The 27991-nt window shown below is 34.1% G+C and overlaps 2 long non-coding RNA genes and 1 pseudogene across 9 annotated transcripts; 1 reads left to right on the top strand and 2 right to left on the bottom strand.

Annotated features, from left to right (window-relative positions):
• Window positions 1–1944: 1944 nt before the first annotated feature.
• LOC145821349 (serine/threonine-protein kinase ATG1c-like) lies at window positions 1945–27857 on the bottom strand (annotated as a pseudogene). Its single transcript, XR_014363328.1, has 9 exons — window positions 27795–27857; window positions 26111–26191; window positions 25816–25923; window positions 25246–25310; window positions 24838–25167; window positions 24372–24736; window positions 23557–23836; window positions 2448–2518; window positions 1945–2259 (listed from the first exon to the last, which is right to left on the bottom strand). The product of XR_014363328.1 is annotated as a serine/threonine-protein kinase ATG1c-like (transcript).
• On the top strand, window positions 9017–11938 carry LOC145822355 (uncharacterized). Of its 6 annotated transcripts, none has more exons than XR_014363494.1 (7): window positions 9017–9356; window positions 10293–10499; window positions 10582–10662; window positions 10758–10873; window positions 10960–11167; window positions 11266–11309; window positions 11398–11938. It is a non-coding gene; the product is annotated as an uncharacterized LOC145822355 (long non-coding RNA). The 6 variants fall into 6 exon arrangements; XR_014363492.1 differs by having other exon boundaries at window positions 9018–9356; window positions 10758–10895; XR_014363491.1 differs by lacking the exon at window positions 11266–11309 and having other exon boundaries at window positions 9024–9356; window positions 10758–11014; window positions 11113–11167; window positions 11398–11424; window positions 11471–11938.
• LOC145822356 (uncharacterized) lies at window positions 13227–18595 on the bottom strand. Of its 2 annotated transcripts, XR_014363496.1 has the most exons (4): window positions 18531–18595; window positions 15012–15124; window positions 14845–14924; window positions 13227–13409 (listed from the first exon to the last, which is right to left on the bottom strand). It is a non-coding gene; the product is annotated as an uncharacterized LOC145822356 (long non-coding RNA). The 2 variants fall into 2 exon arrangements; XR_014363495.1 differs by lacking the exon at window positions 18531–18595 and having other exon boundaries at window positions 15012–15565.
• Window positions 27858–27991: the final 134 nt, after the last annotated feature.

The raw sequence follows: 27991 nt of genomic DNA on the forward strand, positions 1-27991 counted from the left end.
CATCAACTATTGCGGTTCCCCACAGAACGTGGGATTGAAGAAGTTAGAAGAGACCAACTGCAGGCAAAGAATTACTCCATGGCAGCAATGAAAACAACCTGCAACATTCGGGAACCAGGGAAGGCAGAGATTGAAGACGAGGACATGGAGGTCCTAGATGATGTCGGCAATGAGCCAGCCGAAAAGAGTGAAGAGACACTGAAGAAAATCCTCGTCCAGGAGGGCGACAAAGAGTGCTTCTTTCTTCTCGGCCCAGGTTTAGCCGAAGAAAGAAGAAAGAGAATTGAAAACAAAACTACTCGGCATCAATGGCAGGATATAGAAGACAGTTGGGAAGACTTCTCAGCAGCCTTCTCGGCCTCGAGCTCAGCCTCGATCTCCTGAAGAGTTTGATCAAGGCTCTTCTCGGCGATTGGCACCTCGGAGTTTGAAGGCAAAGATTGAAAGCAAGAATCTGGAAAAAGACACAAAAAACAAAAACATGAATGTAATTCGTAATCAAGAATGATGATAAAGCTATCAAGAAATCAAGACAAAAAGATTACACAAGTATGTCAAGCCAAGAACAGTGGTAGAAATCAACAGATGTATGAACAGTGTGTATTCAAGAAGATGATTTGGAAATAACGGGTAAAACAAGCAATGGTGATTAACAATGAAGCGGAGCTTCTTGGAAAGTAATAAGAAATAAAACTAGGAGGAACAATGGCTTACCAGAAAGAGGGAAGCCGGAATGAGAATCGCCAAAGTCTGACGACAATGGCAGAATGACGTAAAGCTTCACCGGAGGAGAGAAACAAAGACAGTTGCAGAAGCTTGAAAGCTTGGAACAAATGACGGATTTAAGCAAAAGAGCTAGAAAGAGAAGAAGCCAGAGGATTAAATAAAAAAAGAGGAAAATAGTCAAGAAGACGACAAAGTTCAAGAATAAAGTCAAGTGCACAGGCACTAAGTAAGTATATGAAGAACAAGAAAGTAATGACCCAGACACGATGCTAGCAACAGAAAGATTGAAGCTTAATAGCAAGTAAAGAGTTTATAAACCTACCAAGTGAAATGAACGCCGATATGAAAATCGCCGGAGTCAAATAGGTGACTGGAAATCGGGAACTCACCAGAGAATGTGAGTGGAGCAGTTGCAAAACTCTTGGAGTTTACGAATTAATAGAACCAGAATCTCGGCTAGGAGGTGCGATTTCAAGCAGCTTGGAAAACATGAAACTTGATTCTTGACACTAGTGGACAGTAAAGTCCAGGGAACTTTGAGGTCAGCGAGTTTGATCTCGGACAGAGGGGCACAAGTGAATGAACAATATAGGTTCCATCACCTCAGAATGCCGAGGTAATAGAACCTAGGGGGCAGTTGTGGGAATCTATTTTCTGAGTACCAACATGTGGCAAGGTGATGCCGACGTGTCAGCCGAGGTGCCACGTGTCCTGGTCGTGACGCCGAGGTGATCTCGGCAGGGCCGAGGTTATCTCCAAAAATATCGGAATCCGAGATAAGTGGATAAAGGACAAGAGTCCTAGAATGAAAAGGGAACTCAACTTGGATATGGACAAGAGTCCTAGATTGGGAGAAGACTTCAGTTTGGGTAAAGATGAGACTCTTAGAGAGTTTATCCTAATCCCACTGGGAGTCCCAGATTAGCAGTAATCCTAAGTCCATTAGGACCAGACTCTTATTGGGACTAGGATTGTGTTGGCTATAAAAGAGAGGCACCCCCATGGGTCTAAGGTATGCTTTTGATACTCAAGCTTGTGAGTTTAGTACCTGATTTATCTTTGAGAGATATACTGACTTGATCGTCGGAGTGCCCCCGGGTGGTCGAAACCACCGCGGGATTCTTATATTTCTGTTGCAGGTCAGTCAGGTGCCATCTATTCTGCCAGTGCTCTCCAGCTGGTTACTAAGCGGGCAGTGTGGTCGGAAAATCACCCACACACAAACAAATTATTATACACAGTGAAGCAGGGCTCTAACATCAGGATTGTGGTATTACAAGTTGAAATCATAAATTAAGGTGGGCATTGTTGACCGTCAGACTTAAGAAGAGCCATCCTTTGAGACCTTGAATGACTTTGCCTATTATTAAGGACATCAATGTAATTTCGGAGTCTATAGCGGTCTGATTCAGTGAGACAGAAGGGAGGATTGAGAATGAGTGAAGGTGCTTCGACGAGAAGGAAGACTAACAATCGCACTGCTTTTGAATAATAAACGGCTGCATTTTCCGTATCACCCATGTACTCATCTACCTGCCAAAGACATCAGTTCTCAATGGTGTTGCTGGTTCATTCAAAGTAACATTTATACATATTAAACTATGTATTTTATATGCGTTCTGTCGGCAGCAACAACAAAAGATTGGAGGCAAAAACACTAAAAAGAAACAAACAAACAAAAAGAATTTTCCATTGTATGTCCAAGATGTAAAATTCCTTACAGCACCACGCCTGCCCAAAGCAAGAGCAGATTGATAGATTGTCTCCATAGCATCTGGCATCTCTGTATTTCCTATTATCATCACAAAAATAACTAGTATAAGTATCTACATAAAAATTACAAAAAGGATACAAAATATGCTGTTATAAAGGATCAAACAAAGAGCCCCTTTATGTTTGGGATGTAACACTTCAACTTAACCAGAAGCAAAAGAAAGTAGCTCCCACATAAATAAAATTACTTTTATCTTCTAGTGTTATTCCGTGCTTTAATTTTGCATGACTGAAGTTTATAAGAAATATTAGTTTACAATACACGGAAAAAAAAAAAACAAGCTTGTCAAAGCTCTTAAATGAGTTAAAAAAGATGACTACAACAAAAAAAAATATATATATATATATACAGTATGATTCAAAAGGATACAAGTACGGGTGATGCTATGGTACATTTAGATGTACCATACATTTAGTTATGAACTTATATGATTTTATGTCATAACCAATATCATATTAGTCATAATTACTACCATATTAAGTCATAACTTAGTTATATTCAGTTACTTATTTATATCATATTATCTCATAACCAGATCATAACTAAATTACTTAAATAATTGAACTCTCAAATAGGCAACCGGATACACCGGTTAGAAGGGGAAACAAAATTGAATCAGTGTGTTTGGCCCTCTTGTTGGCTCTTCTCCTCCCTTTTCTCTTCCGCCATAGCTGAAGCTTCCAAGGACCACCAGCCTCGTCGGCGATCCGGGCTTCAGCCATGTCGACATCTTCTTCACAAGCTCTCACTCTCTGGACGTCTCCACCATGGGTTTGTTCTAGTTGTTCTTCATCAATCGCAACGATCTCTGTTCTTCATCGATCTCGAGGCTAATCAAACTCGAACTCAATCTCTCTCACTATTAGCTCCCATCTTGAGTTTGCAAATCGCAAATCCGAAATCGAGTTTGAATCAAATCAGACCTATCTTGCTCTTTATCTCAGGTACATATTTCAAAAAATTAAAAAAATTCATGTATTGTCTTTCATATATTTTTTTCTTAGATTTCATTTGCTAATAAATGAAAAATATATATATATATATATATATGGTGGTTGCAAAAAAAAAATTTGTTAGATTTCATTTGAGTTGTAAACTAGTTTATATTCAGATTTTGAAGCTCGTTTAGTGTACATTTTCCTGTGGTGCTGTAATCGAAAGTTATATTTGAATTGTTGTCCTCTTGATCTGATCAACAGTTGGATTTGATATGTTATACAGAGAGTTTTTGTAAGTAATTTTATTGTCTGATTGCTTTGCAATTGTTAGATTGGTGATTGATTGCTCTATTATATTGGATAAGATTCATAGAGAAAGCTCATCAGTTTGATTTTATTTGAATTAGAATGGAAAATGAAGAGTAAGGGGGAGGAAGAAAAAAGAAAACATGGATTGATTCAAGTTGAAACTTTGGCACAATGTTTTTCTGATCCAGTTAGAACTCAGAGCAAACCTAGTTTTCTTCATCTATAACCATGCATATAAATTATTAAAAGAAATTATAGCATGAAGTAATTAGTAGAGATAAATCATGTAGAATATCAATTCTTTTAAAAACTTTACCTACATTGAAGTTCTTTGTGGGAAAATTCCACGTAAATGGTAGATCCCAGTTGTAATTAAGTTCTAAAATATCAAATGCAGGTTTATCATTCATATATGATAATCGATACTATTTTAAATTAATTCTTGCTTTTTCTTTGAATGCAGAGACTAAAAATAAAAAATAAAATAAGAATCTCGTTGTTAAAGTAAAGTTTAGAACTTGAAATTTTTATATTGAATGTACGTCTTCTTGAATTTGTATCAGAACTGAGTGCAGAGTTGTTTGTAACGATTAATTTATTTGATAGGAGCAATAATCTGCAGAGAATTAGTTTAGAATTTTAATTGACATGGTTGTAATCAGTTCAGAAAATACTCTTTTAAGTGGGCTACCTTGTTAGAGACTCTGTATTTACTATTTAGGTGCGCGGTAGTTGTGCAAATAATGGGAGCAATATCATGGCTGGTCTTGGCAGCATATTGTTTGCCATGATATGACCAAGTAGCTGATTACTGCAATGCATGTTATTACTAGAGAAAGGGACTTTGCAGTGACTATAGAAAGGCTACCTTTGTCTTGGGGATCACTAATTGGTTATTGTCATGACTTCTTTTGACTGCATTGTAGTGTAGTAGGTACTCCATTGTTTTAGGGATCATACTAGTGTATGTACTCCATTGTCCCAGCTTTGAATTACTACCTACGAGCAGTTCAAATGACATGGCAGTTGTTGTTTCCTTACCTTTTTAAAAAAGTAAAAAATAAAAAATGATCGACGTTAGTTTTTTTTCTCAAAGATGAGCTTTTTAGAATTATATTTGAAATCTAATTTGAAACCTAATTTGAAACATTGATTGGTTATCTAATTAGAAATAGGAAAAGCAAATCTGACAAGATTGTTGCCTGTTAACAATAGCATCGTATTTGCAGCCAATAAAATAAAGTTAATAGCACCATATTTGCTAATAATGGGCATTTAGTACAACAATATTTTTATGTAGCTTTTTAACTTTGTGATTGTGATATTTGCTTTTTTCTTGAACTGCAGTATCATTCAAAGTGTTGAAGTTTGTAATGTGGATTGTGAATGTATATTTGATCCAATGCCGCCAAATTTTTTTGTTTTTGTTTTTGTTTTTTGCTGGAGGCATTCTTGAACTCTTGAGGATAAGATGTGATCATTATGGTTACCACTGCTGGCAAAGGATGCAATATCAGGATTGTCTTTCTTGGAGAAAGATGTTATTTTTGTAGTTTTTTGACAGAAAAAAAGATCCTTAGAATACATGGGGTATGTATATAATAAATATAAAATATCTATGTAGACTTTTATTTCTAGGCTTATTTGACAATTGGTTAGTTGAGTTATTACAATAAACATGTTTATATAAATGGTGGTGGTCTCAATCATAGTTACCAAGAAACTAAGTTGGGGATGGAAAAGGATTTTTTAGAACCACATTTCTGAGTTATGATCTCCAAAAGTATGGCCCTTTTGGTGCTGCGTGTTTTGACTTCTTTGACTAAGGTCAAACTTGGAAAAAACTCCTCTTTTGGGGGGTGGGGGGCAGTTTTCTCAAACTTTGTAAAATCAAATTTTATGATTGATTTATGCAAAATCTAGCAAGTAAGGGTCAAATTCCACGAGCTGTGGATCTCAAAACCAAGCCACAAGAAATAACAAAGTAAGGCTAAAATAAAATCTCAAAATCTTAAGTTTCAGTTCTTCAAAGACATCCTTAAAAAGAGTAATTACAACCCTATATATAAGTAGCCAAGGAAGTTACTTCCTTATGAAGTACTTTGGAATAGAAAAACTACAAAATAACAAGAAGTGGACTAGTGGTAGACATACAATGCAACCACTTCATAACAAGCTAGTGACACATGATGTTCATGCAAACATTCAATGGCAAGTGACATGGTTTTGCATACCTATTAACATGTGTCCTACATGCAACCATCGCACTAAGAAATGGGTGACGTGCTGCTTACAAACAACCACCTCAATAACAAGCTGTATACAAGAACATAATGCACCTTCTCATTAGTTTTAAATTTGTGATACTTCTGTTGATTTCTTCTCTCAGGTTGTTGTCACTACAAAAAATTAAGGTTTTAGAAACCAAAATTTAGGGACAAAATTATTTTTTAGAGACCAAATAATTTTGTTGGAAAAGTGTCGTCATTATAATTTTAGCAACAAAAATTGGACATTAGTGATGAATTATTATCCTTTTGGGATCAAATTTTTTGTCTCAAAAAATAAATCATTTTGAGACCAAATCATTTTGTCCCTAAAAGTCTATTTATTAGTGACATTTTCAAAATTTTGTCGCTAAATGCCTTATTTTTTACTTTTCGGGACGACCTTTTAGCAACTATCCTCATGAAGATGGAAATTGGTCTTTAAATGTCTTTTACAACAAAATTTTCACTTTTAGAGACCAAAACATTTGGTCTCTAAAACTTTTATATGTTGTAGTGTGCCTACCATCTTTTGATTTTGCCATAGCTGATTCCACTTGTTCAAATGTTTGTTTTGGGTTCTTATGTTTGAATTCTGAATTTTTTTAAGACCTATAGGGAATTGAATATTTGAGGGCTTGCATTTTTTTTCTTTTGTTCTAAACTTGGCAAGTTGGTAAATGCATAGTACTTTTAGATTAAAAAATGTCTTCTCCAAGCAAGAGCTGCGTCATCACTACCTAAGGTACTAAATTTGTATCTTTTAATTTTTAATTTTTGCAAGGTGAGTTTTTATTTTATTTTTATTCTCTCTTATGTTCTTGGGTTTGATGATGGCAAATACCTGTTAGTTTATGTGATGCTGCATAGTTTGATGTTGGATATCCTATGAGTGGTGTTGCTTAGTCACATAAAATTGTGTATGTGGAATCATAGAGTATGATTACTGTTGCTTTGTTGCATAAATATTAGTTTGACATGACTTGGCTGTATTGATTGCCATATTCTCATGAGATCTGTGGTTGGTCCTTGGAAAATTTACTTGTTCATGACTTATGCAATATATGATTTGGAAGGATTGCAATTCTTAATCTGGTCTTGATAGATAGCATTACCATTGCTTGATTTTGTTGGTAGTACGAGCTCATTTGGTAAAGAATACCATTGTGGAATTGTGCACTCCCAAGGGCAGCCCTACGATTTCCATTAGGCGTGTTTTTTTCACTTGGTTTGGTAAGATATTGTTGAGTAGCTTTTGAATTACTGTCTCATTTTCTCCATTGCTTCTACGGGACCTTTCAAGCTTAATGGTGTTCCTCTTAGACATGTAAATCAATCTTATTTGATTGATACTTCGACCAAGGTGGACATCTCTGGCATCAATGTTGAAAAGTTTTTTTTTTTTTTTTTTGGAACTGGACAATGTTGAAAAGTTTGATGACAAGTATTTTGCAAAGCAAGTCGAGAAGAAGAAAAAGAAGGCAGAAGGCGAGTTCTTTGAGGCAAAGAAAGACATTTGCTTATAATCCTTTACTAAAATTGTGAAAAATGCATTAAATTTTTGTTGTTTTTTTGGACTTATTTAGTTTAAATATTTTTTTGCACTTATTTGGCTTAGATTTGTTTGTTATTACATCAAGCTGCCTTCTTTAGTTAAATTCTTTGGCTTGTACTATATTTTAGAATCTTGGCAAACGGGGCCTCATAATTGTGTTGAATCTTTCAGTGCATATCTTCTGAAATGCTACGCTTTGGACAAAATATTGATTGTAATTTTTCTCATATTTCATAATCAAGGAGAAAAAAAAGTGGCGTTTTTTCAAAAAACGTCATTTAGAACGCCACTAAATGACGTCATGTGTTAGTTTGTGATGGAAATGGAAGCGGATGTAAAAGATTTTGCGGCATTTTAAAAAACACCGTCTAATAATTTTAATGACGGTTTTCAAACGTTGTAAAGCTATTGCGGCGGTCATATCAACGACAAAAATTTTAAACATTGTTGTAATATTTTACAGTGTTTTTCAGGCTTTTAGCGACATTTTAAAAAACACCACTAAAACTCAAATTTCTTGTAGTGTTTCTAATGATAACACAAAACAAAGGGAAGGGTTATGCTATAATACACATCTTTATTTTCATGTTATGACATATACATTTCAAATAGTGTATATCATATACACTTTTGATATGTATTTTATGATACATATTAGATATTCTGATAAATAACTAGAAATTGAGGAACATGGCAGTATTTCCTTCCAGTGGCATATGTGATGTAATATGTCCATTGACAAAAGAATCAAATTGGATATTTTTTTAATTCAGTGAATAAAACCTCAATCTAGTTATGCATCTATCGCTGCTTGTGCATGCATGCACTGTACAAATAGGAAAATGCATACTTGATTTTTTTTTTTTTTTTCTTACACACAAACATCCTTGTTTTCGTTCTTTGGTTCTTGTGACTTGATAATTCTGTCAAGTCCTGTTGAAAATATATTGCAAACCAAATCTAGACTCATGAATGTGGCAGCAATTGTTGAATTAACGGCCAAATTAATGATGTAAATTAAATTCCAATCTGATTTGTTTCTTTTTCAATTGAATTCGGCTCAACTAAAGCTAGCCTATAGCCAATTCCTTTACAGTCCTACCTTGTGTGATCAAACAGTAATAATTTTTTCCTAGAAGATTTGATATTAGGAGCTAGTTAATTGTCACTACTCATATTATGAAATTTGTACCTCAAATGTTACATTGATGTGATGGTCTATAGAATATATTCATCTGCTTTAATAGCATTAGTTTTATAAAGAAAGTTATTTCAATTTTACTCAATGCTAAAAGGCAACTTTTGCCAATTTTTTTAAAGAGTGACTAACTTGTCCCTCTCATAGGATGAATTCAATTTCCTTATGATCTTGTCTAATGTGTTTTTTGGGCCACAGATTAATTTTCAATGATGGAAGGGTGAACATGATGAGCCTTCTGATTTATCAACAAAAAAAATAAATAAATAAATAAAATTTTATGGGCCTTCTTTGATGGGGAATTAAACCTCCAATTTAAATATGGTTTTTATTTTTAATATTAAATTAGAGATGGTCTCCTTTGTTGCATATTTTTACTAAATTTCAAGTGTCTTAAACCGTGCAGAGCAACTGAGGACCATGGGAAGCTAGCGACAATATACAAGTCGAAGAAGAGGAATGAGATGGTGGAAGAGGGATACTGGATTTTGGGCTCTGGAGACCAATGGAGCGATCTTTTGGGTTCATCAGTTTCCATCCGCTCGCTCAAGCTTCCAAATCCCATGTATTATATTCCCTAATTGGACAGGTTTCTATTAAGCTTTTCTAATCCCTTCTAGTCAAACAAATATTTGTACATTCGATTCATTGACTGAAGTTTGCAATTAATATATAAATTGTGCATAACTATACTTGATTTAAGTTTTTAATTAATACATAAATTGTGCATAATCTCTCTCTCTCTCTCTGTCTCTCTCTGGCAGTGGCTCATGCATGTATTCAATTTATCAATTGCTAGAAACTGGTCACTAGTTTCTAAATCAACATTTTGGGATATTATCGACGAAGTACATCAGCTTGGTCCACGGTTTGTCGCCCTATTAATTATGGAGGATTAGGCATTAAAACCTAATGATGCTTAACCAGCCCTACATGATGAAGTTGGGATGGCACTTATTGAGACATTCTGAATCTTTATGGGCTTTGATGTTTAAATCCAATTATTTCCCTAATGGCACTATCATTTCGGCTAAATCTAAACTTTACCAATCATGCTTCACTTAAACTTTTCTTACTCTTGGCAAATGTGGACAACTAGGAATAAAATGCTTCTTGAAAATCAACCTTTACACCTTCACAAGATATCGTATGCTGCTAAGTTTGCACTCTCTATTCTGATGAACACTTTTAAAGTACACACTCTCGGTTAACAAACTCGACACGAATGGTGCTTGTCAAGGTAACCCTGGTCGAGCAAGCATTGGTGGCATCTTTAGAGATAATACTGGTCACTGCATTTAAGCTTTCGAATATCCCATTGGTACAAGTAACAATACAGCTGAAATTTGGACTATTCAAGCTAACACCTAATGGTTAATTATTGAATCTAATTCATGGAAAACACTACACGTCTTTGCAAGCGAAAAGCCAATAACTAAAAGATATGCCATGCTTTTAGTTTTCAAGTCATTAAATCATATTCTTTATTGATGTTTGAACGTATGTCCTGCAATGTGCTTACCAGGAAATTAAAGAGGCGGATACAGATGAACATTATCAACCTAAATCTCCAATAGGAATCATCAATGTGACTCTAAAAGAGAAGGTTTGAAGGAGGTTTTATCAGTTTAAAGCTTCTTTTAATGGCATGGTTTCCCCATCTTAGATGCCAACGTGCTGATAATCACCAAGCAAGCAAGAGGTTTATGGAAAGTATAAATTTTTAGTCCAGGTATAAATTTCATTTTCTGCTTGTATGTAAAAGACTTGAATTTATTTTTGTCAAACTTTTTCACCAATGTGTGTTATTATAGGGTCGCAAGATGGGTCAATGTGAACCTCATAAGTTGAATTTCGGTTGTACGGATGGGATGGAAGACGATACGTACGAGCGGGTATGTGTTTCATGGTCCAGTACAATTTTTTGTATGGTGTTCATTACATTATGTTTGAACTTATTAATGATATTTTGTTATTATGGTATTTTTAGGTGCCGCAAGGTCAATCCTATTATTTTCCGTGTATGGATGGGACACAAGAGAGCGCATTGCAAATGGTGGACAAAATTGGAAGCTCATCTTTCAGTGAATCAGGAATGGCGAATAGGTTTTGAACAGATTCAGAACAGGTTATATTTGATTCTGAATAGGTTTTGAACAGATTCAGAACAGATTATATTTGGTTTTGAATAGGTTTTGAACAGGTTCTGAAGAGGTTAATTTCAGATTTTGAACAGATTCTGAACAGGTTAATTTCAGATTTTGTATTTCAGATTCTGAACATGTTAATCTGGTTTTGAATAGGTTTTGAACAGGTTCTGAACAGGTTAATGTGGTTTTGAACAGGTTTTGAACAGGTTCTGAAGAGGTTAATTTCAGATTTTGAACAGATTCTGAACAGGTTAATTTCAGATTTTGTATTTCAGATTATGAACATGTTAATCTGGTTTTGAACAGGTTTTGAATAGGTTCTGAACAGGTTAATGTGGTTTTGAACAGGTTCTGAAGAGGTTAATTTCAGATTTTGAACAGATTCTGAACAGGTTAATTTCAGATTTTTGAATTTCATATTGTGAACAGGTTAATCTGATTTTCAGATTCAGATTCTGAAGAGGTTAATCTGAATTTCAGATTCAGTCAATTTGTGTAGAATGACAGGTTCAGAAGCAGAATCACAGGTTGATTGTTTAAAGCAGAATGACAGGTTCAGCAGAATGAAGTTCAGAATGATGCAGTCCAGAATAAAACACTCCAGAATTGAAGCTCAGAATGATGCAGTCCAGAATTTAAGAATGATGCAGTCCAGAATGAAGCAGCATGGCTATGCACTATTGAAGCAGCATTGAGCAGTCCAAAATGAAGCATTTGGCAATAATATGTAATCTGTTGCTGGATATATGTAATCTTTTGCTGGATAATATGTAATTTTTTGGAGTTGTTATAGATTATGAATGTCTAAGTAGCATGGTAAGAGATTACATATTATTAGTAACATTTGGCTGTAAGTAGCATAGATTATGAATGTCTAAGTAGCATGGTAAGAGTTAAATTGAGGTCAATATGATGATTGTTGAACAGAGGTTATAGAAATAAATTTAATGGAATTGAGTTTTGCAGTGTTGTCCATCGAAGCTGAAGCTTAAGAAATAAATTTTATTTTGGGTTTCAAGTACCTATATCCTTCTGTTTTCTGTTTAAATGTTTTAATGATTTCATGAATGAAGATGATGGTGAGTTGAATTCAACAATTATTAGCAGTTATTTATTAGATCAATTAATAATATGGACATTCTTGGGGAAAAAATGACAGTTTGGGTACTAACATGGTGATTCTCCTGCCTTTTTTCTAATAAATTCTTTTACAGGATATGACAAACATAACACTCATGAACCTCCCCACCTTTCCACTTTACTGCCAAACCTTGTCACCACACCACTTTTCCTTAAAAAAGTAATGTTAGAAAGCAGCCAACAAGCTCTAATAATAACACCTGAAACAAAACCTTAAAAGAAGCCAAGTGTAGGAACTATCAGTTGTGCTATGTTATCTATGCACAAATAAGTAGATTTCTTTAATGCCATGTTTGATTTACTAAAGTAAAAGTTTCTTTAGTCTCCTTATAGGATGACCATTCAATTGCAATGGTGAATAATTATTTCATAATTCAACATGTCCATTATAGAAATTCAAGAAATTCAACATGTCTGGTATAAAGTCAACAAGTCCAACAAGTCCATTCAATCCATAATAATACATGTCTGGTATAAATTCAACATGTCTGACATCATAATCCATAATCCATTCAATTCAACATCTCCATTCATAATCATCATGTCCATCATAATCCATAAATTCAACATGTCCATTCAATCCATAATCCATAATCCAAAAAGTCCATTCAAGTCCATTCAATCAACATGTCTGGTATAAATTCAACATGTCTGACATCATAATTCAACAAGTCCATTCAATCCATATAAGAAATTCATAATTCAATCCATATATGTCTGACATCATAATTCAACAACAAATTCAACAATAATTTCAACCTATCAACAGTAATTGAAAATAGAAGTCCATTGAAGTTATAAAGTTCATTCAATCCATAAGGACATACATCAAGTCCATTCAATCCATAAGTATATCCATCAAATTCCCCAAAAGCTATGAACTCAGTAGTTTACATTATAAAATATAAAACAATACAAAATACAATGACATAAAGCACGACATTCAATTTCTTCTCCATCTTTCGAAGCCTTCTACCATGCTCCTGAAATTCATTATCCATCTCATAAACCCTTGTGCTTGGATCGTTAAATTCTTCGCTTCTTATAGATGTACGAGGTGCAACATTGGAGATCATGTCGTAGTCATCATCATCTACAAACTTGAAGTAATTGCAGTGTTCCTTACTAATCTACAATGCATGACAATCAGTTAATCAAATCAGGCTAATAAATTTGCAAACAAATTTCCATAGTACTTACATATTTTGATGGACAAACAAAGTACACACGGCCTTTATTTCCATTCTGATTGGAAAGCACAATGTGTATGGCAGCTGTTCTCCCACAATCACAAAATCTTGGTATCAATCTTAAGTAGCTATTGTTACTAGAGGAAGAAGCCATTTTGTAATCTGCATACAAAATAGAAGATAAATATATATATACATACATTAGTAAACATAGCTACTATGAATTAATAACTTAGAGATGAGCTTTTAGATGAATATCTGGGCTGAGAATGAGATTAGGGTTCAAGGGCCAAAACATTTGCTACAATACAAGATAAATATATATATATACATATACATACATTAGTAAACATATTAGATTAAGCCATAGATTTTAACTCAAGACAACATTGAACTTGTGCTTAGCTAAACTGGTTATTTTGACAAGAACAGTAAATAAAAAACAAAAATCAGCATAATCAAGACCTTAACTGCTATCCCATAATGCCCAAATTCAACAAGAAATTCAAAATCAAATTCTAAATCAAGTATAATCAAGTCCAAAATCAAGACCATTATAGAAATTCAAGAAATTCAACATTTCGTTATTTAACTATGAACAAGTCCAGAACCCATAGAAGTCCATAACCTATTCCGAATCTGTTCAAAACCTGTTCCATTATAGAAACCTGTTCCGAATGAACAAAAATCTGTTCTAATAAATGGATAGATTCAGAATCTGATTTAGAACAGCTTTTGAACATATTCAGAATCTGTATAGTGGAACCAATGAACAAAAATCATTATAGAAACCTGTTCTGAATCAAATTCCATTCAACCCGTAGAAGTCCATTCAAGAAATTCAAAATCAAATTCAAAATCAAGTATAATGAAGTCCATAATCAAGGCCATTATAGAAATTCAAGGCAAAACCCACAATGCCCAAACCCTAACAAACAATCATAACCCTAATAATCAATAATTGAGGAATCTGAAAAACATGTTCTACAAATTCAAGCCAAAACCAAAACCCTAACACAAATTTCAAAATTTTTTTTTCTTAGCAATCAAACAGAAACACAAACCCTAGTTTTTGGTTGTGGTACCTTTTTTCCTGCTAGTCAAGGCACAAAACATTTTCCTTATATTTTTGGTAATAACAGCCACATGCATCCACATACATTCACTTCAACTTGCCTCATTCAAAAATTTAAAATTACATATCACAAACAAGAAGAAACGAAATTTAGCATACATTCTAGAAGAAACTATTTAACATTGATTTTTTTTTTTAATTTTCTTAAAGAATATATTGTATAAATTGATAAAATGTTTAACTATTGTTTTTTTTTTTAATTGTATTAAAGACTCCTATATATAAATCCAGAACAATTGACAAATTAATGTTTATAAATTATAAATCCATAATGGTACACCAAAAGTTAGTGGTATGCTCATGATAACTAACTGATACATAGCTACTTCACCTAAAATTCCGATCGAATATGACAAACTTAACCTTCTAGGTTGGAGACAATTCGGAAAAGACATACAAACTACTAGCTTTTCCTTTGAAACTTATAATCAAACATGAAGAGTGAATTGATTGCAATATTACCTGACTACTATCCCCATCCACAAGATCACTCGTGGCAATTCTACGCTCATACTCAACCAGAGGCCCTGCTTTGCTTACTTCTACAATCAAATCAAATTAAACCCAAATCAAAATGTGAACATCATGCTAAAGATTATTTATAAAAAAAAAAAAGACAAAAAAACAACCTCCTCGTCACGAAGCCAAACCCTCGACTTCTTCCACTTATCTTGTCATAGTGCTTCACTTTATTAGCCACCTTTGATGGAGTCAATTTTGCACCCCATTTATAGCAGAGATTCTAAAAGAAGAATGAAATCGTAACAAATAAAAAAAATATGAATAAATATATGAAGACTCATTAAGGCAATTCATTTGGGTTCTTTGGTATTTTTCTTAATTGACTTGGGTTATTTTTAGGTATTTGGATTGCTCTAAAACACACCCGCAAGTATAACTTTATACACTGTCCAACTTATAGCAAATAATTAATCAAACTTATAACTTTATAACTTTTTAATTAATCAAACTTCACAGAATTTTTTTGACTTATCCTCCTTGTATAAGTTAAGATCTATTCTTATAAATAAGTGATTTATACCCATCGAATTCTGACTCACACAACTCTAAACCTGGTGTTCATGTGCTTCAAATATATTCAAACTTGGCCACTGTTGGCAAGTGGGAGGAAGTGGTACCCATGTCAATTTAAATCAATCCACAAGACAAATTGATCATGGCTGTTCTCTGATGAGTGAGGAGGCAGATAGCTTTAAATTTCCACTAGCCACAGTGCCTCATTCAGATGGAATTTCTGGTAAGTTTTTGAGGATTATTTGGGCTTTTAGAACATGATGAACATTCATTGTGCATGATTCATATTGGATAAAATGATTCATATTGGAATGTCAAGCCTAAGAATGTGGGTTCAAGTCTAAGGACCCCCACTTTGTGCAAGTAATGCCAGAAGTTAAAAGTCTGTACCTTGTACCCAATTCATCCTTCCTAGCCACCAACACTGACTAATGGATTTTTAATGTCTTTTGATTTTCTTGTGCAGAATTTAGTTAAGGTTGACATGTTAATCTGAAAGCAAAAATCTGAATCATACATGGACGGAAAATTATGTTTGTCGATTCAAATCTTTAATACTGTGTTATGGGTAGAAATCTTAATGTCTCTTTGGTATGTATTGATTGCTCTCCTCTGAAAACTTGACCCTCGGCAATGTATGGACAACCTCAATGGGAAAGTTAACTGGAGTGATAGAAATTTGTTTTCATGGAGAATGTAAGTAGAAGATAATTCATATATCATATAAGACTTTCCTCACCACCAGTACAAGTGAAGGAAAAAAGATGTGATGCTTTATTACCACAGCTTCTTTGGTTGCTTTCTCAAATGAGAAAATTGTCCCTTCTTTATTAGAAGGCTGTATATGCTACCAAGAAGGCTGTGAGAATAGTATTTTCCAGAAATAATTGTTTACTATCAGCAAAATCTGTGTTGAATACCAATAAGATTGAGCCACAAATGCAAAACAGCATTGACTTTTTCTTTATCTTTGGTAATAAACAATTATTACAAGGTCTCCTACTTATAGTTACAGCCTATAGGTATTTAGATAGCTTCAATTTCACTTAGTCACCAATAACAAAGATCAAATCTTGGTGAAGTAAGAACAGTACAGAAAACCACTATTAATTTCAGCTACTGTTTTCTTTTCCTAAATGATAACAATTAGTTTCATTTGGAACTCATGCAAACCCAAGTTCCCTAACACCAGCAAAGAGGTATCCTAATCCCTCTAGAAATCCTTGATCATGTGAAGATTAACAATACACTTGAAAGTCCAATATCAACTATAAAAGGTGTTCTGAAGGATTCCAAGGAAAAGGACTTGAGTTTTAATAAAGAGGAGCTAAGAAAAGCTGAAGAAAGGTTGAAACTTGAATTTATCAAATTCTATCAGAAGCTTCGTCTCCTAAAGAATTACAGGTAATAAACCGAACATGGTCAATGTGAATTCGGTTGTGGAAAGATGTTCATGGTTTTTTTTTTATTATTTTTTATTTTCTCATTTTCACATTTTTCCTTCTGACTTGTCAATTATTATATACTTCTTGTTTTGAAAATGAATGAACCAGCTTTATGAACCTCTCATCATTTTCCAAGATCATGAAAAAAATTCGAGAAGGTCAGAATTTGAATTAAATGACCCAAATAGTTCTTTCTACTGTCAACTCATAGATCACTTGTCATGCTATTAGTAAGCATGAATAAAGATGACTGAAGTAAAAAAGGCAAAGGAGTGATATTAGTTAAAAGGTAAATGAATCCTACTAAAACGAAGAAGTAGAATGTCAAACTGAAAGAAAAGATAAGTGTATACAGGTGACACTCCTTTACTGAATTTACTTTTATAAACTATGACTCCTAGAAAAAATGGAAAAATGAATAAATAAAGTAATGCTTGCAATGTGAACTGACACCGTAATTCAGCGAAAGTACTTGGGAGTTCTAAACAAGAACATCAATGGACACAAGATAAGGAGCTACATTAAGGGTTTTGTTAACAAAGTGAACACGATCTTGAATTTTTTTCTCTGCCACAAAGTTACGCAAAAAATGAAGTGGTATTTAGTGGTTCATTCAACATAGGAGAAAATAGCTTTATGGTTGAAGATACTAGGAATAACTAGTTTGTAAAAACCATCACTTTTTACTAGACTGAAACAGACGGGGATTCTATGAGCACAAGCATTGACGAAGGAATATTTCTACTGACTTGTGCATTAGAGACCAAAGAAAGGTTTGCCTAATGAATAGTACATATAAAGAGAAACATTACTGTGGATTACTAAAATAGTTATGTGAATTGTTGTCAATTGAAAAAAGAAGGGCGCCAATAATTTCAAATAATTCAAAACCTACAAATTAACAAAACTCATCACAGAATTACCTACAATGTTGCTTAAATTTTCTTACATGTGGGAGATGCAAGATAATGCATTAAAATACAGGACATCTAACAAAAGAAAGGGAATTTCTATTACTTAGCAAATGAGAAATTCTGGCATGAATTTAGACCATGTCTAGCAGGGACATCATTATCATTTATCATTCATTACAAGAACCAAGGATGTGAAATGCAAAACAAGGGCATCATTGTCATTTATCAGTCATTATCCTTACAATAACTTTGTGATTAGAGAAAGGGGGGGGAAGATTAATATGATTTTATAATTATCCAATCCTGCTGCTCCTTTAAAAAAAAAAAAAAGCGAACAAAACAATAAAGAAAAAACTAGCCATTGTGGCATTTTATCAAACACCTAGCAGACCCATAATCAGAAGCATGAGACTTTACTCTGTGTGTGTGTAGAATCACCAACAATTCATTCACTTCAATGATTATATTGGGTAGAATATGAATATCATAATCAAAATACATAACATGTTAATCATTCTGTTTTCTATATTTTTTTTCCCAAATTAAAATCATTCAAGTTGTTCATGGAACCCTTTAAAGTAGAGAAGTTTTGGAGATGTTAGAACTAACGAATGGAATAACTTTAATCTCATCTTAACAATGAATTCCATTTACAGAAACACGTCCGAAAACAGAGTGAGGGTAGAGAATAAGAAACCCAGAGACCAGAAGAGAGAGAGGGGTAGAGAAAGAGAAACAGAGACAACAAACTGACCTAGAACTCACGGTGGTGCTGTAGCTTGATGTCGGTGCAGGATGAACTCACGGTGTGGAGGATGAGCTCACGTTGTTCTCTGCTACAGCTTTGTGAAAGAACTATGGATAGATTATTAGGGCACAAAGTTCTAACCAAGGAGTTGAAAACAATTTAGGCGCTAAATCAGAATTTTTTTAGTGCTTTAATTTTGGGTTTATGTAAAGACATGGAAAAATATGAAAAAAAATAAAAATAAATCATAATTCATAAATTGGACTGGTAATGTGAAAGTATTCCCGCTAAAAAATAAATTTGTGTGTTTTATGAAATTTTTTAATTGTTAAAATTATAATTTGTTGTAGTGAGAGAGAGAGATGTGAGAGGAAACTGATAAACACAAAAAAAAAAAAAAGAGAAAAAATTAGTAGAGTATTTTTTTTTCATTACTGCTCAATTTGTCAAAATTTTCCATCCAAAATTAGTGACAAAATGATTTCCTCAGTAAAAGGTCTCAAAATATTAAAAATTATTAGTAACGAAAATATATTTCTCACCAAATAATCTTAAAATATTTAAAATCAAGTTTTTTTTTTAAAAACAAAATGTAAAATTATTAGTGACGAAAATATATTCCTCACTAATAATTTTATAATTAATGACAAATTTTTTTCTCACCAAAAGTCTCAAAATTTTGGCGCCACCAAAAAAATTTGGCGGAAAAGCCTTCAATGACGAAATTTAATTTTTTCTCACCTAAAAAGAAGTATTTATTGACGCAAATAAATTTCATCACCTATTATTTTTATTTTTTATTATATGTGACAAAATTTTATAATTCGTCACAAATTGTTCTTATTTAGTGACAAAATTTATTTTCTTCACTACTTTTCGTCACCATAAGTTACTTTTGTTATAGTGAAAACAGTGCAACTAAACATATGAGTAATGAATTTTTGAATACTACAATTGTTAGAATACTCACTGGATTCAAGAATCCCCTCACAAAAGTTGCATGGACATGTTGTAACTGCCTATTAGGAATTAAAAATGTAGGCGTAAAGTTGAGGAGACCGACGCTGCTGCTGCTGCTCCAACGCTGCTCCCCCGCCGCTCGACGTTGATCGATCGAGAGAGAGAGAGGGGGGGTAAAAAGAGATTAGGGATTTTTGGGTTTGAGATTGGGGATTTTTTTTGTTTTTTTTTTGGGGGGGGTGGGGGGGATGGAAAAAAAAAAAGGAAGGGAGGAGCGGGAATGGAAAAAAAAAAAGGGGGCGGGAATAAAAAATAAAAATATATATATTTTTTTTAGTCACAAATGAAATTTAAATAATAAAATAATGTAGTTTAATTTTTTTTTTTTTTTTTGCAGCGGGGGTTTCGTCATCAAAAAAATTTATTTTTTGTTAAAAAATATATTTTTTTGTAGTTAATAAATTTTTTTAAAAAAATATTATTATTATTTATTTGGTAGAAGTAGGGGTAATATTTTAATGAAAAATATTTTTCACTAAAATAAAAGTTAATTTTTTGTAGTCAATGAAAAATATTTTTCTGCGGCCTATTTTTTTTTTTTTTTGTTACTAAAAATCATGAACTAATTTTTTGTGGTAGAGGAAAGGGAGCAGCAATAGTGGTGAAGATGGTGGATAAGAGATGATGGTGATGGTGATGGTGAAAGAGATTAGTAGTGAAGTTGTGGTAGTGGTAGTGTAAATGGAGTGACAGGGGTGAAAGAGAGGTAATGGTAGTAGTAGTGGCAGTAGTGGTAGTGGTGGTAATGAAGTGGTGGCGATGGCAGTAGTAATGGTAGTCATAGAGGTGAAGTGGCGACAATGGAAGTAGTGGTGGTGGTGGAATAGCGTTTGTAGTAGTGGTGAAGGTGGTAGAGGAGATGGGTGGTGAGAGAGATAAATGAGTGAGAGACAGATAGAGGAGAGAGAGGAGAGAGACAGACAGAGTGATGAGCAAGAGAGAGGGAGAGAGAGAGAAAAAAAAACGTAAACACAGTGGGAGAGAGAGAGAACAACGCAAACAGAGAAAACGGGAGTGAGAGAGTGAACAACGCAAACACAGTGGGAGAGAGAGAGAGAGAGAGAAAGAAAAAGAGATAGAGAGTGAGAGACAAAAAAGAGACATAGAGAGAAGAGAGATGAACGAGAGAGATAGAGAGAAGAGAGATGAGCGAGAGAGACGTAAAGAGAAAAGAGATGAACGAGAGAGACAGAGAGAAAGATAGAGAGAAGAGAGATGAGCGAGAGAGATAAAGAGAAGAGAGATGAGCGAAAGAGACAGAGAGAGAAAAGAGATGAGAAAAGAGATGAGAGAAGAGATAGATGAGTGAGAGACACAGAGAGAGACAGATAGACAGAAAGACAGAGAAGAGTGATGAGTGAGAGAGAGAAAGAGAAGAGAGAAATGAAGGAAGATAAAAAAAATGGATAAAAAGATATAGACAAAGAGAGAGAGAGAGAGAGAAAGAGCGAAAAGAGATAAACGAGAGAGAGAGACAGAGAGAGATGAGCGAGAGAGCGAGAGAGATAAAAAGAAGAGAGACAGAGAGAGAAGAGAGATAAGAGAGATAAAGAGAAGAAAGATGGACGAGAGACACAGAGAGAAAGAGAGAGAGACAGACAGACAGAGAAGAGTGATGAATGATGAGTGAGAGAGAAAGAGAAGAGAGACAGAGACATAGAGAGAAAGAAAGAGACAGACAGACAGACAAAGAAGAGTGATGAGTGAGAGAAAGGGAAATAAGAGAGACAAAGACAGAGACACATAGAGAAAGAGAGAGACAGATAGACAGACAGACAGACAGAGAAGAGTTATGAGTGAGAAAGAGAAAGAGAAAGAGAAGAGAGACAGAGAGAGAGAGATAGAAAGATGAAAAAATTGGTGAAAGGAGAAATGTTCAAAAGAGTAAGACGACGTCGTTTTTATTTATTTTATTTTTTTTTTTGTAACAGAAAAATACCGTTGCATTTATTTAAACCATTTTATGACTATATATATATGAAGCCGTCTCAAAGCCACAATATATATATATATATTTTTAAACTTTTTTTTTGCAACGATACGTATTACAATCGCACAAAACTTTTTCTTTTTTTTTTCGACTACAGCTGGTACCGTCGCAAATACTCTTTTTTTTTTGCGACAGCAATTTCTATCATCGCAAATGCTCTATTTTTTTGCGACGCCAAGTTGTGTCGTCTCAAAAAGTCACATTTTTTGGCGACGGCAAGTTGTGCCGTCTCAAAAAGTCACATTTTTTTTAGACGGTAAGTTCTGACGTCTCCAAAAGTCACATTTTTTGCGACGACAAGTTGTGTCGTCACAAAAAGTCACATTTTTTATCGACGGCAAGTTGTGCCGTCTCAAAAAGTCACATTTTTTGAGATGGCAAGTTGTGCTGTGGCAAAAAGTCATTTTTTGCGACGGCAAATGTGACGTCGCAAAAAGTTCCGCCTTATAAGCCCATTTTTCTTGTAGTGTGGTGTGGTTATGAGATATGTGATTAGTGGTTATGAGTAAAGTGGTGTGGTTATGAGCCAATGAATGTTGGTTATGAGATATGTGATTAGTGGTTATAAGTAAAGTGGTATGGTTATGAGTCAAAGAGTATTGATTATGAGATATATGACTAATGGTTATGAGATATGTGATGTTAATTATGATCAAAGTGGTGTGACTATGAGCCAAAGGGTGTTATGAGATATGTGATTAGCGGTTATGATATATGTAATGTTAGTTATGAGCCAAAGAGTGTTGGTTATGAGATATGTGGGTAATGGTTATGAGATATATTATTGTTATTTATGAGATATGTGATTTTGGTTATGAGCAAAGTGGTGTAGTTACGAGTCAAAAGAGTGTTTGGTTATGAGATATGCGATTATTAGTTATAAGATATGTGATATTGGTTATGATCAAAGTGATGTGGTTATGAGCAAAAGGGTGTTAATTATGAGATATGTAATGTTGGTTATGAGTCAAAAGGGGATTGGTTATAAGATGCGGTTATGAGTTATATGGGTAGTAGTTATGAGATATGTGATTAATGTTATGAGATATGTGATATTGGTTATGATCAAAGTGGTGTGATTATGAGCTAAAGGATATTGGTTATGAGATGTAGTTATGAGATATGTGATTGTAGTTATGAAATATATGATATTGGTTATCAACAAAATGGTGCTGGTTATGAGATGTGGTTATGAGATATGTGATGTTAATTATGATCAAAGTGGTGTGACTATGAGCCAAAGGGTGTTATGAGATATGTGATGTTAGTTATGAGCCAAAGAGTGTTGGTTATGAGATATGTAGGTAATGGTTATGCGATATATGATTGTTGTTTATGAGATATGTGATTTTGGTTATGAGCAAAGTGGTGTAGTTATGAGTCAAAAGAGTGTTTGGTTATGAGATATGTGATTATTAGTTATAAGATATGTGATATTGGTTATGATCAAAGTGATGTGGTTATGAGCAAAATGGTGTTAATTATGAGATATGTAATGTTGGTTATGAGTCAAAGGGGGATTGGTTATAAGATGTGGTTATGATTTATATGGGTAGTAGTTATGAGATATGTGATATTGGTTATGATCAAAGTGGTGTGATTATGAGCTAAAGGATATTGGTTATGAGATGTAGTTATGAGATATGTGATTGTAGTTATGAAATATATGATATTGGTTATCAACAAAATGGTGCTGGTTATGAGATGTGGTTATGAGATATGTGATGAGAGCTCATAACTAAGTTATGATTAATTTGATTCTAGTTATGAACAAATATGATTTTGGCTCATAACTATAAAAAGTGACCTGCTTACCAGGTCACTTTTAATGATGTGGCTCAATCTGAACCATTGATTTTCTATGTACCATACATTTTTTAAACAAAATGTACTATAGACTTTCCCTACAAGTACACATGCACTGATTTCTATATCACCATCATAGTATCGATAAGGACAAATGAACAAAAAAGCAAGGATGCCTTTCGACCAGTTGGTAACATCAAGACTTAAAAGCCATACCAGGCGCAATAACCTTGGCAAGTTCCTCAGCATTCCCAACTTCAAGGAGAAATTCCCTCTCAATCTGAGAGCAAATATCCTGAGGTCCTTGAGTGTTGGCAATATCAGGACTCCCATGCTCCTGGATAGTGCTCTCCCTCAATCTGGCCATCTCTCGTGATGGGCTTCCTTCAATAGCTGACGCAGCTTGGGTATGGCAAATGTGAAGAGCTTGCTTCCATATTGCAAGAATTACAAGCTGAATCGAAAATGCTTCTAGTTGCCTACCCGGCTCAATCTTCTACAGAGAACAGAAAACAAAGTAGTTGTTTGAATGTTCAAGGTACCAGCAACACATAAGATGATAAAATATTTAGTGAGACTCTGGCACCAAAAGCAGAGAGAAGAGTTGACTTTTGTGTAGTGGCTTTTTGGCTAAAATGTTGACTTCCCAAAATAGGCCTCAGTCTTTTAAGTTTGTATTAGTATACTGTTGATTGATGATAGTGACTTGATATGTAGTATTCAACAGATGCCCATCATAGATAAAAGGAAACAAACAAGAACTAGTCCTAGATAAGAAAAGTTCTTAGGCATAGAATGAATAATTGGACATCGCAGGTGCAATAGATTATAATCCTAAATAAGAGAAGTATTTCAATTGGATTGTACTTGTTCTGCTGCCAGCAATACATCTTTTAATTGTGGGAATAACTGTGAGAGAGTTTGAGAATTGGGGTGGGGTAATAGAGAATTATGTATGATTGTTCTGGTCACTTCACATACACTACAATGAAAGCTGTTTGATTGCACGAGTGGGAATTGATCGGAATTACCTTTTTATTTACTAATTCTGTGATAGCAGAGGCAGCCCACTGCAATGACTTAATCCTGGTCATGCAGTGCAATGATGGCTGCTCCAGGGCATCTCCTATATCCATGGATCCATGTGAAGTCCCCGAAGGAGTAGAACTATGACTGTCCAAGCTTCCAACACGACCCAATCTACTGCCAACCGCACCAATGATTGGCATCGGGGCACTGGGCGTGGTGTTAAAATATGCAGATTCTTCTTGTGGATTCTCTAACTTGCGTGGCAAATGGCTTGGCTTGGAAGCACTTACCAAAGACGATGACACATCCGTTGGGGGTCCAGAGACAATAACATAATCCTGATAAACCAACTCTAATGAATCCGCTACTGTAAAATTCATAGAAGGGATATGATTTAGCTAGACAGTTTATGGATCTAGGCAAAAGAATATGGAAATAACATGTGGAACATTATGAAATGAAGTTTACCTCTTGGGTGTGTGTTCATTGGTCTTTGGTCTGTGGACTTGAAGATCTATGACTACCAATTCTAAAACCAGTATGTGTAACAATACTATTCTTGGAAGTACGATCCATGTTGTTTGAAGTGTTAAACACTTCCTTCCTATCAACTTTTGTATCAAGAGAAAATCCATATGTAGACTTCATTGAGGGCCTCCTAACAAAGGATGAACTCCCATCAGGTCCACTGGAATCATCATCAAGAATGAAAGGCAAACAATCTTCTTGGGAACTTTCTTCTGCACTCCTCACAGGATTGCTTTTAGAAAGGAAAAACCATCTATGGTTCTTGGTGAACTATTCCTGCATAACAAAATGAGTTTTGTAATTTTGAGTAAAGAGTGAGAACTGTTCCATATTCTGCGACTCATTTACCTCATCTGATTGCCTCAGAGACAGAAAAGGGTGATTAAAAAACTCTTCGAATGTCAACTGCTCCACTGCAAATGCAGGAGGGAAAAGATTATAAGGGAGAGGAGAGAAGGTTGAATTCTACTTAAGCTCATAAATCTGAATCATTTAAAGATAAACTAAATTCTCATGTCTCTTATTTAATTCCTTCACTTGATTTGTAACTAGTAAAAGCTGCAAAAAAGATAATAATTCATCTTCCCGAAAGAATTTTACACAATGTCATCACTGTTATCTGATGCATATTGGAAAAGGCTAACAAGAGCATTATCATGCACATTTTGGCCACCATTTTGAAGCTGAACACTTGCATTCCTCATAACTGGCAAGTGTGGTTACCGGGTAGGCAGCTCAAATAAAAGCTTTCAAATATCAAGGCAGATATATGTTGTCCAACATTATCTAATTACCAGCAATTTTATAAATCTAGTTGAGTGAACAGTTATCAGAGACACAATGGCCCGTTTGGTGTAACTGTCCTAGCCATTGTAATCTTATATGCAGCCAAAATCAAGATATGTAGAATTCAAATACCTGGATTACGGGGTAGCAATTTCTGACACAAATCTAAACAGTCAGAACTCAAATCCTTTTTATTGGAGGAAATTGCAATTCAGTTGATTTCATGATGTTCTGGAGCAACTGCTCAACACATGAGACGAAAATATGTAGGTCAAGGGTAAAAAAAAGATGAAAACTTACTGATATAGCCTACGTCAAAAAATTCTTAGAAATCCCAGAGACATTATACATCACTAACCAAACTATGAAAATAACCTGAGCACTACATGAAACTACTCAGATGCGCTCATAATAAAGATTACTACACCTGAATTTGATTGTTTCCGGTAAAGGGGGTATTTCCTGTCACAAGCTGAAACAGAATGGCACCAACACTCCAGAGATCTGCCTGCGTTTTCAGTTCAAGGTTAACAGGAGCACCAAGGATCCTCTAGAGTGAAATTTTCCTAAAGTTTCCTTAGACTACTACATTGTGTGGTTGAGATTTACTGGCAAGTCACATCAGAAAAATTGATGTGACTTGCCAGTAATCACTCTAGAGATCCTTGCTATAACAGGAGAAGGTATAAGAAAAATGTCCAAAGTGATTGTATCAGGAAAAAGTGAATGTCACCTTTGGATCATAACTCTGAAGTTGCATTATTTGAGCCATGTAAAGTGGTGAACCACACAAGGTTTCTGCAACGCCTCTAGTAGGTTGAAGAGATCTGCCAAAAGAAAATTTTAATGTTTGTACCATGAACTTTTTGCCTCAAGTGGAAGAATTTTTGGAAGATGTTATAAATTTAGCTATTTAGTACGAAAAAATACTAAAATAAATGTCAGACAACAGGCCACATCTGAGTTTGTAGGACTCTGTTTGTACAATAAGGCTAAGTTTGAGATACTTAAAAAAAGTCAAAAAGTTATTTAAAAAGTTAAAAAGTTAACACTATTTATCAAAAGTCAACAATTACGGCTGCACAACTCTCAATCCTAATTTTCCTCTACAAACCAATTTTTACAATTTTTTATTATACATTTTTTCATAAAAAGTCAAAAAGTTAACTCAAATATTCATATTTTTTCTCTCAACTTTTTAGTCTAAAAAGACAAAAAGTATACTTATTTAGAACATCCCAAACAACTCTTAAGGTGAAATGGGGGCGGGAATGAATAAAGCCGTTACATTGAAGTGTCTAATTATGATCCAACAAGACACATTTGATTGCCAAATTTTAAATGGGATTTAGACTTTTTTTTGCTGTTTAATGGATGAGACATTAATGGAATTTTTGATAAGATTGTGAAGAGAAGTTATATCATTGGAATTGGTATTAATCAATAGTAATATTATAAATTTAAATTTAATTATTTAAAACTTATTTAAAATTATCATTTTGTTGTTGGAATTTATTTTATACATAGATTTTACACTACACAAATTCAATCACATCTAAACAATTCTATTCGGGATAAATTCAGAAAATTTAAGGGTGAGTACTTAGAATTATTCTTAATAAAATCAAGAATTTGATATATGATGAAATTTTGAAAACAAATTAGTAGATAAGATAAATGAGTGAAATATAGTCTTGGTGAAACTTATTATAAATTAAAAGTTGATAATTAAAAAACAAAAATTAAAGCACTCTTTAACTTTTAGATCAACTTTTCTCAACTTATTTAAATTATTTATGTCTAACAAATTGTAAGCAAAAGTTACACTATATGGTCTAACACAAATCCTCAAATTAAAATAAATCATAAGTAAGTCATTTAAGCCGTAACAAAGACTCCTTGAATTTGATTAGAATGATATAATAATATATAATTATTTTTTACAGTTAAACAATGTGTGAAATAAGTGTGAGAATCTTAATCCTTTACTACTACAATCCCTGTGTATGAGACAAACGGGTATTCCAAGTAGTAAGGGCTCCCTAAATTAGATTATACATTTGTGTTGTATACTATAACATTTTTAAAAGAAAAAAAAAAAAAAAAATCACCTGGTTGTTCTGACCCGTAGCCGAGTTTGGACTCCTCTTCTTCAACCCGAAGGATTTTTTCATCTTGCTCGCTGCCGTCGATGGTGCCGACGAAGACGACCGTCCTCTATGATTGAATAACAACCCATATATATATATATATATATATTCATGCTCGTCTGTCCCCAAACGTACATAGAAGAGGAACAACACAGAAG

The sequence above is a fragment of the Camellia sinensis genome, chromosome 3, assembly GCF_055761805.1.
Source record: "Camellia sinensis isolate YWXY chromosome 3, ASM5576180v1, whole genome shotgun sequence".
In the NCBI taxonomy this organism is placed as follows: Eukaryota; Viridiplantae; Streptophyta; class Magnoliopsida; order Ericales; family Theaceae; genus Camellia; species Camellia sinensis.